Genomic DNA, 17,001 nt, shown 5'->3' on the forward strand with positions numbered 1-17,001 from the left:
TGGGACCATTGAACTTATTTTTCTCATTGCTGTAACGTTAAGTATCCCTCTTGGGGGATTGGGGCACGAGTGACCCAGTCGCCTTTGGGAGCCGCAATTCGCTGTACAGAGTGGCCTCCCTTATGCGTGACCGAAATCTCTGATCGTCGGTTCGAATCTTAGATTTATGAACACCATACCTCGTACGTTTATCGAAGTGGTAAACGTCAAAACTTGCATCATTTTAGGGGGTTTTCAACATCAAATAGACGCCCTGATATAACTGTAACACTGCTGAAAGCGGCGTTAAAGCGTTCACACACACACACACACACACACACACACACACACACACACACACACACACACACACACACGAACGAACAGAAACACATACGAACACACACATGAAGACACATTCACACGCGCGCGCGCGCGAAAATAGACACTCACACATATACTCACACACACATACACACACACACGCGCGCGCGAACACATACACACACTCCTAGTAGATACTACTGATTTCGGTAAAACAAACTATTCCTTATATCCTTCTAATATACAACGTCATAGCATACATCATTTACACCGTAGCTGAATACTATATTCCTTAGTTCTCACTTTCTATATATTCTCTCAATAACCTCTCTTGTTATGCACCTATCCGTTATATTCAACTCCGGCGTCGTACCATCCATAAGTCAACCCTGTTTTTATATACTCTGTAGAACCTATAATCTGTAGGGGGCACGGGTGGCCCAGTGGTCTATGGCGCCGCGATTCGCTGTGCAGAGTTGCGTCCCTTAGGCACGCCAGAAACCTATGATTGTGGGTTCGAATCCCGGTTCACCCCGATTATGTTTCTAGGTTTGTCAGCACCATACCCGTGCTCGTGGTTTTCACCGAAATGGTAAACGTCTGAGGCCTGCATCACTTCGGGCTTTCCTCCCACATTTAGCTGACACGCCGTGATATAACTGGAATAATGTTAAAAGCGGCGTTAAACCCAACTCACTCACTCACTCACTATAATCTGTATATTAACCTATACATTTCGTTAACTATTCGGGGGCACGAGTGGCACAAAGGCGCCGCAATTCGCCGTGGGTTCGAATCCCGATTCGCCCAGAGGATGTTTCTAGGTTTGTCATTATCATACCCGTGCTCGTGGGTTTCACCAAAGAGGTAAACGAGACCTGCATCACTTCGGGCTTCAAGCTGACACGCCGTGATACAAAATTGGAATACTGTTCAAAGAGGCGATCAACCCAACACGCGTTAACTATTCGAAATTCATTGTATTCGATTTCGTTATAACAAAACTATTTTCTGGACCACCGAATAGATTGTAGTTGCATTATATTTACATTAGCAAGCCAGAAGATACTGTATTGTTATCAAAGGTTATTACGAATTTCGAACTTAGACGATATTAATACACCGCAACGAGAACTGGGCCGATTTCAGGTCAACAAGAACAGCCATTCTATTCAGTCATGAATCATGCGATCCGACGAAAAAAACCCTGCTCATGAATCGTTCTGGAACAGCTATCTATATAACACAACACACGAACATATAGACACATGGTAATCCAACACCGCCATCACATTATCTTCTGTTGTTCCGCAACAAGCACAGGCCTGTATCTATATGTGACAAGCGATTGACACGGCACATACATAATTTACTATAGTCTGTGTTGTGTGTTGTCCAAAGCAGGTGGTGTGTTTCACAGAATAGCTTTTCACAAGATGTCTTTATTAGAAAGTATGAATAAAACATGTTAAAAGATACTTAGCATCAGAGTTACGGCTTAACTGCAGAATCTGTACCGTGTATATAAATTAATCACGTTCCTCATTAGAAAGAAACATTGTTACACAGTATCAAGGGGCATGGCCCTAGCTTCATTACGCCTTGTGTTTTGAGGGTATTCAAGTCTTGCGGGTGCACATTGCTTGATTGAATTTTATGAATATATTATACGAAATTGTGTGAATATAAAATGTTTCCTCTACTTATACAATGAATTACGATGTGAATTCGTGAAGAAACTGTTTGTTTTAAATGCATGCCGACCTTTAACAAGCCGAAAAAAGGCTATGCGAGGACAATGCCTTCCGCCATATTGGTTTCATAGGTGAAAACGGCAAAGAGAAACAAGTGAAATGTAAGACGATATGTCTTTTTATTTTGTTTGTTTGTTGTTTAACGCTGCACGCAGCTATATGTAAATAATCGCGTCTGGGACAATCCAGTGATTGACATCATGAGCATAGATCTACGTATTTGGGATATGATGACATGCATCAACCAAGTCAGCGAGCCTGACCACCCGATCCCGCAAGTCGCTTCTTACGACAAACATAGTCGCCTTTTACGGCAAGCATGGGTTGCTGAATACCTATTCTACACGGGTCATGTCTTCAAAATATTAGCCGATTACAGCAAAGAGTAATACTCTAACAATCGGTGAGAAATGCTTTCATTTCGTAAATTTCATGATTTTGTGTTTGTCAGGTGTTTCAGACGTTTGTCAGCTGGTCGTGATAAAAAATAGGACATAAACGTAAATTAGGTAAAGGCTAGAGTACTGTTGACAAAGAAACTTCGAAAGATATGGATGGGCATCGGGGTCCAAGTGGACTAAGGTGCAGCCATTCACTGTAAGGGTCTGGTGGTCGTGGGTTCGAATCCCAGGTTTGTTCTGATTTGTCTTTCAGCACCATATCCGTGCTCATAGATTTTCAAAGTGGTATTAAATGGCCTCCCACACCAAGATGTCACGCTGTTTTATGACTGAAATACTGTTCAAATCGGCGTTAAACCAATTTCACTGGCTTAAGATGCCTATTACGATTCAAATGATCACAAACATGATAAGCCAAGACTATTCAGACTATTGAGAAAGCCGTTTTAGCTTTTTGAAAGGCAAACCGAATGAAAGCAATGTTAAATTATTTCTGATAAGATAAAAGCTGCTCCTATTAACTAACGTTGAGTAGTTTAGATAAACCTTTATCAAGTCTCAATGAGCAATCAATGAGTATTCTCCAGTAACACTGCTGCAGTATAACACTGTTAGATTCAGACACTGATTTCTCATTCAACGTTATCGTAAAATCAAAGACAACGCTTTTTCATAAAGACGATCGAGATGTTATTTTTGTCCCGTAATACGATAACCTGGAAATAGGAGGCAATTGAGCATGATTGTCAGTGGTCTCATTGATCATGCTGATGAAATAGAATCTCCCTTGTACATAGAATTTCACTTTATCGCGTTCTCAATTGAATTATTACAAATATTTGGCTACTTAATGAGCCGTGAGCTACACCGTGACTCATGTGTGACATGGCGTGACGGGGGAAACTCCATGTCACGACCTCATCACACCTTCCTTCCGCAATCGGAAAACCCAATCATCATATTGCTCTGCCGGTATCAGACAATTCATAAATCGTAACGCCACTTCGAAAGTCTACACAGAAGTAATCTGCCACTTAATCCGATCTGCCCAACACAATTTTCTCAAGCGCGCCCCTCATCAATTAGTTTTTATCTGTTTTGCACTCGCCTAAACGCTGTTCCTAATGAGGTGTATTAATGCGCCTGTCGGAGAAGTTGCCTCTCAGCATGTCTTAATGACTGCGCGCTGTAAAGATAGCACTATATCGCTTGCTCTGTTCTCTTTATGTGTCTGTCGGGAACTATCGACTCTCGTCGAATTCAACGCCGATATGGACACGAGAAATGTGTTATGGTTGTATAAAAGATAAATATGTTTACAATAATCATATCGCTGTGTCACTGATTATGCTCCGGATTTGCTTTGATGCACAGTGTAGAACAAGCACCATGGCATTTAATTTGGTACTAGACTTGAAAATGAAATGATTTTAGTTTTGAATAAAGTGGTTTTGTGACGTAGGTGTTGAAACCACTCTTTGTCATAAATGACGTTTTATCATCAGGACGGGTTTTGGGTCTGAAGAGAGGTACAATGAAGATTTTATGAATCAAGAGGCAATGAAAAATATTTCTGTTTGTGCGTGTCAATTTTAAATGCAATCCAAAAATACTAGAATTCATGCTATGTACTATATGCACCGTTAAATAATATTTGTACCCTTAAATAACGAATAATAATGATAATTATGATGATGATTATGATGATGATGATAATAAAAAAAAAAATAAAAGCGACAAAACCCTTTCCATATTCTTAAGGAATCTCTGCCAAAAGCAGAGTCGATTGTACGATTCCGAATATATCATGACCATTATATAACGCATTCGAGTAGAGACATCATTCGAGAAGGAAATCATGGTAAACAGATTTTGACATGAATTCAAGAGAACGTAGTCGTGCAGTTTGTGAAGGTGATAAATGAACTTGTATATACACGGCATAAACCAAATACCATATACACAGTGTGAGGCATAGATATCCGATGTTGGAACAGACTTGCACAGAGTAACAACGACCTCGGGGGTTCCACCATCCTGTACTTTGTATACATGGCTGTGAGGGGTTCTTGCAAATTTTGTTTTTGTTTAGAATTATTCTTGGAGTGTGATGACATTAGTTTCTGTTGTTGAAATGTTATCCTCGACAAGCAAATAGATGAAACACATGACATAGTTCGCCAAATGGCAAAGTTGTTTCAGTGTTTGTTTCAGATTCAAAATGGCGTTGGAAGGGTGACTCGCGAGAGTATCCCACACAGAAAGACTGTCACAGGTCGGGAAGTGACGGGATGTACAAGTCAAGCCGAAATATTCCGATTGCTGATCACTAATAGCCAAGGCTATCAATCTAAACCTAATAGCATTCAAGATTAATTGTTGATTATGCTTCTAAGTGCTTTCGCATTCACAATGAAAGGCCCCTTACGACTTTCTGATGCCAATAGTTCTTTATAGCCGGGTATAGAGCCAGCTTGATCAAGTGAATTCTAGCCATTTAAATAGTGGCCCATTTCCTCAGCTCTAATAGCTATTGGGTCAATGGGAACGGACGGAAAGGAGAGGAAAGAGGCTATTAAGGCATAGGGAATCACACGTTGTATTGGGGTCTAACTGGAGAGGCCAGATTGGACCAACTATTACATCTGCTGGGAGGGCTTCTTCCCATTCCTTATCCGCTGGGGACGGATAGGGAATCACAAAAACATTCCGAGGTTGGTCTTCATTAAACGGGAATGACTTCATTAAAAGCGTCAAGAGAGTTGCGTTTTCCCAATCTTGGCCGACAAACAGACTGCCAATTTTATGGCTAAAACACAAGGCCATAAAATATTTGGCAAGAGAAAAGGCTGGAATTGGCGTATGTTGTAGCAATTCTATAGATTGCCATAGTTTTGAAACTAAGGGCTGCTTAGGGAGATTTGAACAGGTTTGAAAGATGAGACCTCAGAGGGAGCGGGGCATTTGAATGAGGTTGACCAGGAAGCCATGATGATTAAAAGTCTTCGATGAACTGCGTCCAATAGAACTCAAGTCTCTTATAAACAAGTGAACGGGGTAAAAATTCCGAATCACTGGGGTGTTTGGTGCACTATTTCAAAGCATAAAAACACGGATGAAAGTAACGTATACAATTTGAGATTAAATAAATAACATTAAATGCCTTGCATTCCCTGTTAATGTCATTCACTATCAGCATTCATTTATGCCGGATCAATGATTGTACTGATGGCGCGCTACGATCAAACGCGCTCAACCTGCAGGAAACGTTTTTGTGGAATAATTCACCAATTTAAACTTCAGAAAACAGGTTAGTTTAAAATAGTCTTTATTTTTTAAGTTTATCTCAAAGTGCACGTAAGTCTCAAGCAACCTAACGTGGAAATGAAGCGTAGAGGGGCAGAGCTGTCGAGCTAATAAACCAGTTTAGGACTGGTAAGGGTCCAATACTTGCATTTGACGGGTTATCATGCATAAAATTTCAAAATGTACAGTCATGTTTAAAATCTTGCAGACAAAAACTACGAATATAATTCCGGATTATGAATCCCGGGTGGAATCAAGTCAGCTGATGTTAGCTTTACGATGGTCTTTCATCATGGGCGGTGGAATAGCCTAGTGGCTAAAGCGTTCACACGTCACGCTGAACACCCGGGTTCGATTCCCCACATGGGTACGACGTGTGAAGCCCATTTCCTGTGCCCCCCCACCCCATCCCTACCCCCGCGCGCCTTGGTATTGGTGGAATATTGCTAAAAGTGGCCTACAACCATATCCAAAAAGCGACGGTTATAATCTGTCATTCCTGTTGTGGATGTCTCTCTCATCTAAAATTAAATTGTATCTATTAATACATTTAACCGCTCCTTCATGGACACGAAATGTGTTCTGATATTTTGCACACGATTATGTTAACGTTGTACCGTCACGATAACTGAAGTCATGAACCAATCAAACGTTTTGACGTCAAAAAGGTTTCGATGACGTTTATTTAACCAGTCAGTAATCTTACTTTCAATTTACATCTCCAAATCTGCTTTTAAGTAAAGTTGTTTGTTTACTTGTTGTGTTGACGCAGGCACAGCAATATTCCAGCTATATTACGGCGGTCTGTAAATAATCGAGTCTGGACCAGACATTCCAGTGATTGAGCATCGATCTGCGGATTTGGGAATCGATGACATGCATTCACCAGCGAACGAGCTCGAACACCCGATCCTGTCCATCGCCACAAGCACATACGAAACATACGAGCAGAAGCATGGTACAGACAAATCAAGAACAGAACCAGGGCGAAGCTGTGATTCAAACCTCGACCATACGTTTCTGGAACGCCTTGGGAACTTAGGAACGCACCTCAGCACAGAGAATTGCTGCTCCTTAAGTGTGCGACACCCCCCCCCCCCCCCCCCCCCCAAACACACACATCCTACCCCCAACCACGCCCATTTTGCCCCGGTCATGGTAAGAAAAAGTTGAAACAGTCTAGGTAGGTCAGTTACGTACTGTCAGGTCATATGCAATTATCAATATCAGAGGGAATATTGGATTCGATCCCGACAGCTGATTTCTGCACAGTCCAGCCTTGCGCCTTGTACCACTGGGCCATCCGTACCCCCGAACCCTGTCTGAAATACGCGCCATTGCTGTATATTTTTAATAAAACAAAGTCTTGAAACTACGTCTTCCCGATGCATGCCCACATGCAGCAATTAAGCACATACAATCTATACCATCACTGTTACTACTTATTGAATATTCTGCAGGGATCGAGAAACTGAGTGAGTTGGTTTAACGGCGCTTTTAACAGTATTTCAGTTGAATAGGTCTTCAGCAACCCATGCTTGCCGTAAAAGGTGACTATGCTTGTCGTAAAATGCGACTAACGGGATCGGGTGGTCAGGCTCGCTGACTTGGTTGATGCATGTCATCGATCCCAATTGCGGGGATCGATGTTCATGTTATTAATCACTGGATTGTCTGGTCCAGACTCGATTATTTCCAGACCGCCGTCATTTAGCTGGAATATTGCTGAGTGCGGCGTTAAACAACATTCAAACCAACTATTTCAGTTATATCACGGCGTGTCAGCTTAATGTCAGCTTTGTGAAAGCCATGAGCACGGGTGGGTACTGACAAACCTTGTAACATAATCGGGGCAAACTGAGATTTGAACCCACAATCATAGGTTCCTGGCGTGTCCCTATAAGGATCCCAAACTGTGGACATCAATTTCACTCATGAAATGAATAAATTCCCATGTCGTCGCATACCCAAGAGCATGACCACTGACAACTTTCACAGGTTGACGTTCGTTCGCGAACGAAAGGTCGCAACAAGCCCACACAAATACCATTAACATGTAGCAGGATGGTCCCAAGAAAACATAAACACAATAACACTGATGGGTCGGGAGACAGCGTGTCTGTGTGTCCCTACGACCTCTCCATTACTCCGAAGTGAGATGTAACAACGGCAAAAAACTCATGGCGGGTCAGTTGTGTAAGGGAGATAACTGCTGTAGATGTTTACGACCCAGCTCTGCCAACCGAGTCACGTTCCACTGAACTAATTCTGTGTTTGGCCAAACTTTCAATTTCAGGGAACAAACAGACAAATGTGGTGATTCGTCTTATCGTGGGGAGTCTGGAAAGTGATGAGAAATTAAGAAAGGTCAGTTAACCGGAGGAATGTCTTAGGGGGATATAAACATGTATTTATTCAACGGAGTAAAATATGAGTTGTATACTGTTGGGCGTTAAAAAGAGAATATGACATACCTCTAATTCTGTGAGCTAACATTTGCTCAGCTCTGTGTCGAACATAAAACACAAAATGCAATCCTGAAGTGAGAGCATAAAAATACTGATATATCTTCAGCCCGACTAATGTCACTCTCAGTGAGCCTGTTCACACAGACTGACTGCTTCGAAGTACGACTCACAATAGAAGTGAATATATTTCAAGCCCCATTGTAAATCTGAGATTATTGTGAGCCTGATTGAACAATATCTACCACACACAAGCATAACTGAGGTGATACTTGTCAGTTTCAGTGACCGGGGAAGATGTACATTGCTGTAGTCAAATAATAACTTTTTTCATATTGTTCAGAAATCTTATTATCAGTAAGTGTGTGTGTTTGTGAAGTATGGTTAATGATTCGGTAGGTGTATCACTGTAACTGACTCGGCAGATGTTCCACTGTTAAATGACTCGGTAGATGTATCTGACTCGATGGATGAATCAGTGTTAAATGACTCGGTAGATGAATCACTGTTAAATGACTCGGTAGATGTTCCACTGTTAAATGACTCCGTAGATGTATCTGACTCGATGGATGAATCAGTGTTAAATGACTCGGTAGATGAATCACTGTTAAATGACTCGGTAGATGTTCCACTGTTAAATGACTCCGTAGATGTATCTGACTCGGTAGATGTTCCACTGTTAAATGACACGGTAGATGTATCTGACTCGATGGATGAATCAGTGTTAAATGACTCGGTAGATGAATCACTGTTAAATGACTCGGTAGATGTTCCACTGTTAAATGACTCCGTAGATGTATCTGACTCGGTAGATGTTCCACTGTTAAATGACACGGTAGATGTTCCACTGTGAAATGACTCGGTAGATGTATTTGACTCGGTAGATGTATCTGACTCGGTAGATAGTCCACTGTTAAATGACTCGGTAGATGTTCCACTGTTAAATGACTCCGTAGATGTATCTGACTCGGTAGATGTTCCACTGTTAAATGACACGGTAGATGTTCCACTGTTAAATGACTCGGTAGATGTATCTGACTCGGTAGATGTTCCACTGTTAAATGACACGGTAGATGTTCCACTTTTAAATGACTTCGTAGATGTATCTGACTCGGTAGATAGTCCACTGTTAAATGACTCGGTAGATGTTCCACTGTTAAATGACTCGGTAGATGTATCTGACTCGGTAGATGTTCCACTGTTAAATGACACGGTAGATGTTCCACTGTTAAATGACTCCGTAGATGTATCTGACTCCGTAGATGTCCCACTGCCAATGACTCGGTAGATGTACCACTGTCAATAACTCGGTAGATGTATCACTGTCAACAACTCGGTAGATGTCCCACTGCCAATGACTCGGTAGAGGTATCACTGTCAATAACTCGGTAGAGGTATCACTGTCAATAACTCGGTAGATGTCCCACTACCAATGACTCGGTAGATGTCCCACTGCCAATGACTAGGTAGATGTACCACTGTCCATAACTCGGTAGTACACCACTGCTAATGGCTCGGTAGATGTACCACTGTCAATAACTCGGTAGATGTACCACCGTCAATAACTTGGAAGAGGTACCACCGTCAATGACTCGGTAGAGGTATCACTGTCAATAACTCGGTGGAGGTATCGCTGTCAATAACTCGGTAGATGCACCACTGTCAATAACTCGGTAGATGTACCACTGTCAATAACTCGGTAGATGTACCACTGTCAATAACTCGGTAGATGTACCACTGTCAATAACTCGGTAGATGTACCACCGTCAATAACTTGGAAGAGGTACCACCGTCAATGACTCGGTAGAGGTATCACTGTCAATAACTCGGTAGAGGTATCGCTGTCAATAACTCGGTAGACGCACCACTGTCAATAACTCGGTAGATGTACCACTGTCAATAACTCGGTGGAGGTATCGCTGTCAATAACTCGGTAGATGTACCACCGTCAATAACTTGGAAGAGGTACCACCGTCAATGACTCGGTAGAGGTATCACTGTCAATAACTCGGTGGAGGTATCGCTGTCAATAACTCGGTAGATGCACCACTGTCAATAACTCGGTAGATGTACCACTGTCAATAACTCGGTAGATGTACCACTGTCAATAACTCGGTAGATGTACCACTGTCAATAACTCGGTAGATGTACCACTGTCAGTAACTCGGTAGATGTACCACTGTCAATAACTCGGTAGATGTACCACTGTCAATGACTCGGTAGATGCACCACTGTCAATGACTCGGTAGATGTACCACTGTCAATAACTCGGGGGATGTACCACTGTCAATGAATCGGTAGATGTACCACCGTTGTGTTACTCAGTAGATGGACCAATGTTAATGACTCGGTAGATGATGCACCACTGTCAATGACGCTGTAGATGTATCACGAAGCCAAGTCCTTGACCATTCCAATCGATTTCGAGAATTCTAGGTGCCATTACACAACACAATCAACTGCATTTGTTTGATTTGTCAATGCTGTGATAGCTTGATGCAAGTTGCATGGTATTAATTCATAGTTCCATCGACCCATTTTCTATTCGTGGCCTTTTTGTACCGTGTTCATGAAATGCAGTGTGACCCAAATCACGTTTTTTCTTCACGTGATCCGGAGAGGAAGTTTGCTGTTAGGCCACACTTAACAGTATGTCGGTTATCACGGCGTGTAGATTTTGTGTGGAAGGAAAGCCCGAAATTATGCATGTCTTAGACATTTACCACTTAGAGAACGAACACAGTATGGTATTGAAAAGAATCATAATGGAGACACATCTAGGACCCTGACACAAAATTCTGCACAGTATTAGACCACAGGACCACCCGTCTTGTTTGTTGGTTTGTTTGTTGGTTTGTTTGTTGTTTAACGCCGCACTCAGCAATATTCCAGCTGTATGACGGCGGTCTGTAAATACTCGAATCTGGACCCGACAATCTAATGATTGACATCATGAGCATCGATCCAGGCAATTGGGATACGATGACATACATCAACCAGACCCGGTAGTCGCCCCTTACGGCAAGCATGGGTTGCCGAAGACCTATTCTACCCCGGATGTCCACGGGTCGTGGGCAAACTGGTTCCCGGGTCCGGAGCGACCGATCTCCCTATAATTCCAGATATCAAACGACTATTTCAAATTTTACAATACACACTTGGGTGCATCTGAACTGCGCAGTCGTACTTTACCCAGCATATCTCAACACCGGATTACCGATCCTTCGCGGAAGTGTGGAGAAATCGTCATGTTATGTCAAAACAAGCCCAAACAATGGCGGAGTGAAGTCTCAGTTTGTGTAGGGAGACAACATGTGTCTGTCGGGGAGCTGACTTCACCACGCTGTAAACACAGGATTAGACGGTTCAGATAACAGGGAACGGCTCAGTGTGTGATAAAAAAAACGGCTGTGTTCGGTCAGTGCTAGTTTGGAATATTGTCCGCCATAGAATTTTTTTAAAGGGGCGTCACTCTATTCTGCTTGCTATTCAAGGGGAGATAATCAAGTAGACACGTTTCACTCACTGGGCAAGTTTGGTATTATTTTATGTAAGTTTAGATGATGTAATCCAGTTTCTGGTATTTCTGGTCTTTGTACTTTGGATTCTATTGACAGAATAGACACCAAAACAAGATTTATGTCGTCATAGGCCATTACAACTGGGGAAGTGCGACGGCTGAATATTGGTAGTTGTTGACGGCCACTTTTACAGATCAATTCTAACCATTGTTAGTTTTGTAAGCTCCTGTACTCTGCAGAGGCTCAACCATATCACCGAGACGCCGTGCCATATATTACATATCAATGACTAAAAACTGACGACCTAAAGAAACGTTACCATAGTTTTAAATCACTCTTGTTTAGAAGCCACAAACGATTGCAGGAAGAAAAATGTATTGGAAAGAGCACAATTTTAACGAAATCAACATTTAAAATGACAGTCATACAGCATCCAATATTGGCATGAAAGTTGACCGAATTGGGGTGACGTAGCAAGAAGAAGCTTTCAATTTATGGACAAAGGACACACATACAAAATCGCTCAAGTTCAATCACACGTAAAAATTAATAGTGTGTATGACCACCCCCTTGCTACAAGACACGCAAAACCTCTGCGACACACAGAAAAAGTCACGTGGGATACGTCCCCATTAGAGGGCCTGGGTCTGTTCTTGTTGGTTGGCTGGAGGATGGGGTCGCTGTCGAACACGACGATCCATGATATCATAGAGGTGTTCTGTGGGGGACATGTCTGGGGGAGCGTGAAGGCCACGGCGACATGTTGACGTTGTTGGCTGAAAGGAAGTTCGCCGCGATTCGGGTTGTTTGGGGTCTGGGGTTGGCAGCTGTTGCAGAAATGGTAGGACAATCGGACGAAGAATTTCGTCCATGTAACGCTGAAGTATCAAATTTCCGTTTACAATGACCAGCCTTGTTCTCTCATGTGCAAAAATTCATCCCCACACCATAACACCCCCTCCACCATACAGCACCACCTCCTGAATGCAACATGCCCCCGATCGTTTTCCTCTTCAGCGGTAAACACGTCGCCTCACATGTGCTCTGAACATACAGAACCGGCTTACATCAGTGAAGACGACTCTCTGTCAGTCACGTCGCTGCCAACGTCTTACACTCCGGGCCCATCTAATTCCTTGAGTCCTGAGTCGCCTGGCCACTGTCTGTCAACTGACCACATGCCACAGTGCATTCGTCGCTGATGACGTTACTATCAGGAATCGATTCCGGAGATGCAAAGCACGCAAGTACCGGTCTTCATTGGGCGTTGTTACCCTGGATCTGCCTGTTCCTGGCCTGTCTGATGTCTGCCCGGTCTGTCTGTAATGTTGCATCAGGTTAGTTTCAGCAACACGGGAACGTGTTCTAGCAATGTACTCTCTCATCTGTATCATACTCAGGGCTAGCTTGTGTTTTTCTGGTGTCAATCATGGCATTTCTGTGTTTTTTCCCCATCAGTGTGAGTGCCTGAAATGCCGTCCGTGTCATGTATAAAACCTTCTTGCACGTGTAGTTTCTACAACAAACAAAAAAACGTACCGTCGACATGTATCATTTACTGTACAGCATTGTTGTGTTTGGACGATGTATTTGGCATTGATTTTGTTTAAACTTGTGTTTTAAACTTTTTACAATTTCATTTTTAAAATGGTTATGTTTCTTTTGGCCCTTAGTTTATTATCGAAATCTTAATCCAATACATTTGGTATGAACTCTATAATATTATATAAATTATGTTCATTTGCTAAAACACACATTCACTCTTAGTCCAAGGCCTTTCTTCATCAATAAAACACACCTGCATGAAAGTATGTTTTCTGCTTCTAGATAAAATGTATATACAAATGACATATTATTACCAAAACACTAGGTACCTGGAGAGATAATACATATACTGAACACAAAAAATTTGATCATAATTTGAAATTGTTTGTCAACTTTTATTCCATGATATTATCCATGATGGTAGAGGAAATAATATTGGTTATCATATTAAATTATGTATTTAAGTTTCAGTTACTGAGCGGCTCTGTTTTTTTTTAAACTGATCATTTATATATACTATCACACGAAACTCTTTGATTTTTCTATAATATTCATCTTTGGTACATATGAGACGACCCCTCTGCCCGGCTTGAGCGACGAACCTATGCGTGGATTTAGTCCCTCGAACCAATAGCCCAGTTTGTCCGCTGCGGTGTAAACTTGCTAAATATTATGGCTCTGTTTGCTGTGATTAGGGCGGTATATTAACAATGTATTAAGTGTAGTGGATTTGTCATGAGTTTAGTTTGACATTTATCTACCTATGCTTAGTGTTCAGGAATGTTGGGGATGCAATCTCGTTTCGTTTACAGCTTTTTAAATTGACTGTTTTCCAAACTGCCAATGACTTGTGACTTGCAGATGGTCGACGTACACATTATGCTTACATGGTTGTAACAAGGTCCGTCTTCATCTGAGATAAAAAGACACAAATTGACATTTTGCGTATATTCTACCGCCAAGATATCGTTTATTTTCATAATATTATTCCTAGTATTTTTACCGACCGTAACTCTTTATCAGCTTTCATTGATATGTTTCAGTTAATGTTGAGTATTTTCATTTTTTTAATAGTTTTTTTTCTTCTAAAAACATCAGTTATATTTGGCCTGCAATAAATATACGGATGATTACGTCGACTTTACTTTTAGATTACACATGAAAAATCTTACCATTATAGTCTTATAGTCTATAGTCTTATTCATGGCCAAATGCGACTTTTGTGGACCCGTGAAGATCCGGGGTAGAATACTTCTTCAGCAACCCATGCTTGTCGTAAAAGGCGATTTTTCTTGTCGTAAAAGGCGACTAACGGGATCGGGTGGCCAGGCTCGCTGACTTGGTTGATGCATGTCATCGATCCCAAATGCGTGGATCGATGCTCATGATGTCAGTCACTGGATTGTCTGGTCCAGGCTCGATTATTTACAGAACGCCGTCATATAGCTGGAATATTGCTGGGTGCGGCGTTAAACAACAGCCAACCAACCAAGTATTGTGAAAAATTACAATACGTTTGTCAACTTTATGTCTACTTCAATGGTGATGACCATTCGACCGGATGAAAAGCATGATGGAATGCAAAGATGTCTCAACTGACGGCGAACGTTCATGTTTATTTCAGAAATGACATGCGGCCTCTAGGTTGAATGACTAAAAGTTCAGCTCGACTAAACATTGACTGAACGTTCTTACTAATATGCCAATAGCAGTAAGAATAATAACACGGCATAGCCAGAATAAATTTACATTCCATTTAACTCTGGAAATGCTCGTCTTCGTGGATACCTGTGTGTCGCTGTGTGTTTTCTTGGAGAGGACACAGATTCGTGGAGAAAATACTTGTACCCTGGGAAATATAAATGTAAAAGACTTCTCCCTGAAGTAGCCATTGAAACATGTCGCACACACACACGCACGCACATACATACATACATTCATACATACATACATACATACATACAGACAGACAGACAGACAGACAGACAGACAGACAGACACACACACACACACACACACACACACACACACACACACACACATACATACATACATACATACATACATACATTCATACATACATACATACATACATACATACCATGTTTTCACGTCCTGTTTCACTATGTAGTAATTACAAGTGACCAATTCTAGTAACGTTTTTGTGAATGAAATACACGTTAACGTTTATTATCATTATTATTTTGAGCAGCTTTACAATCTTTCGATCCGATATATTAGAGATATATATCAATGATCTACAAACGCTTATACAAGTATATAACTTGCCATATCCACAACCAGCGGTGATGAGCTGTTATCTAGTCTGGCATGTAAACATATCATTTAGCTAAGCGTATCTCGCCGTGCGATATGCGATACGACATAACAAGTCTTACTAGATTATATAGAGCTGTTAATCTACAGATTAAACAACACAAAACCCTAGACAGGACTTCAAGCACACGACTGTTTACCGAGACATACAAATTGCTCGTCTAGATCTGGATGGATCACATTATCATGGTCAGGTCTCCTTGGTTTAAAATGTTTTGTTCTTGTTTGTCTTCTCTGTGCATCCACGCCAGGTTTCTGTTGATTTCCACACCTGTTAAATACAAATCATGTTTATTGCGTAAGTGGGCGTAAGATGTATATTATTATTGAAATTCGTGTCATGAAATAACATTCTAGAAGCCCCGGCTAACATTGTCTGTGGGGTAATTGGCTTTGTATTGTAGGATAATAAGTTATATTCAACTCAGAATCAATCTGATGTGTCTGCACGTGCAATCAGATCTGGTGTCTGTATACTCAGCGAAATTACATTGTACATGTGTTTTTGTTGTGCAATTGGCAAGCGCGATTTACATGCTATTGACAAGCCTGGTTAAACGTTGAGGGAACCGTCTTTAACCGGAAAATACTTCTCCGTTTTCAGCATGTTTAATCAAACAAAAAGGCAAAACCTGATTCACACAAAGGAATAACTGCTGCCGATCAACAAGTCACTGGACAAGTTAATTTAATTTTCTTGTTTCTGGAAACAATGTATAAAAAAAACAATCCTGTAACGCCGGTTTGAAATGTACAAAATGAAATTGCAAATTTCAGCGCAGTACATGTTTTTTTAAAAAGAATTCGGTGAATTTGCATGTGTTTAACTACTGTGCGGCGAATAAACACTACAGGATAAAAATACATATAAAATCATGCATATGTTTGAAATAGTTGATAGTGATATTTTCTGTTTGGAAGGTATGTAAATTGACTTATAAATTGGTATTATTTCTTGCCGCATACGGAAACATTATGCCATTGAACCATGGGAGGTAATGGCACTTCATTATACCCTTTGGACAACAATCCCGTTACACACAAGACAAAAAACCCAAACAATTAACAAAAAACGATTCTTACGGAGATACGTTCATTTTCATAAATTTTATCACTGAATATAATTCATCATAACATTTTCGTTGAGCAAAAATACCTATTTCCTGACGCTTTACAATTTTATAAGTTTTAATATCTCTGCAATAATTTGACCGGAAAAGTGAAAATAATGTATCCGGATGCGACAAAAAAACCTTTTACAAAATTAATATAGCTACACAAAAACTACCAATTATGTATGTGGAATATATATTTATATTAATATCATTCCGTATTTCAGTGTAAAGGTTACCATCATATTTACGCTTTA

Source organism: Haliotis cracherodii, unplaced genomic scaffold (assembly GCF_022045235.1).
Source record: "Haliotis cracherodii isolate W230 unplaced genomic scaffold, xgHalCrac1.p SCAF_9, whole genome shotgun sequence".
NCBI classification, from domain to species: Eukaryota; Metazoa; Mollusca; class Gastropoda; order Lepetellida; family Haliotidae; genus Haliotis; species Haliotis cracherodii.